This window comes from Morone saxatilis, unplaced genomic scaffold, assembly GCF_004916995.1.
Source record: "Morone saxatilis isolate NCDOM2014 unplaced genomic scaffold, NCSU_SB_2.0 Contig9, whole genome shotgun sequence".
Taxonomy (NCBI): Eukaryota; Metazoa; Chordata; class Actinopteri; family Moronidae; genus Morone; species Morone saxatilis.
The window spans coordinates 19,609,291-19,609,743 of record NW_023340268.1 but is presented as its reverse complement, the minus strand read 5'-3'; the positions used below and the strand labels follow the sequence as shown (position 1 = coordinate 19,609,743).

General features: G+C 44.8%; 1 protein-coding gene across 1 annotated transcript in view; it reads left to right on the top strand.

The window, feature by feature from the left end:
- arid1ab (AT rich interactive domain 1Ab (SWI-like)) overlaps positions 1–453 on the top strand; it is a 50,444-nt gene that overhangs the window by 26,201 nt on the left and 23,790 nt on the right. The window lies entirely within an intron of this gene.

Sequence of the window (453 nt, the reverse complement as noted above, 5' to 3'; positions counted from 1 at the left end):
TGCTCCCTGTTGAAGTGGCTGCTAAATTACTGGCATGTTGGGAGATCCTGGAGGTCTGCATAAAATTCCAACGTATCCTAATGCAAAAATTTTTCCCCAGTTGTCATGTAACAATGTTATTGACCCGATATCTGGATATTTGGGGGTGAACTGATCTAGTAAATGTTAGAGGCAGTGGTAACAAGAGTAAATATCTGCACCCCTACTGTCATATTTTGAATTTAGACCGCTTTTCTGCTGCCTCTGACTTCAACATTCTCAAAGTACACAACAACAAGCTGATGCCAAGAGTGAGTAGAGTGTGTTCAAGCAGTGCAGGTTTCTACTGACTGCTCTGAGAGGGCAAAAAACCACATTTCTGCCAGGAAAGGGATTGTTGAAAGTGAAGCAAATCTGGTGTCTGATAGCCCTCTGGCTAAGATAAAGGTGAGAGAACCCCCCCCCCCCCCCCCC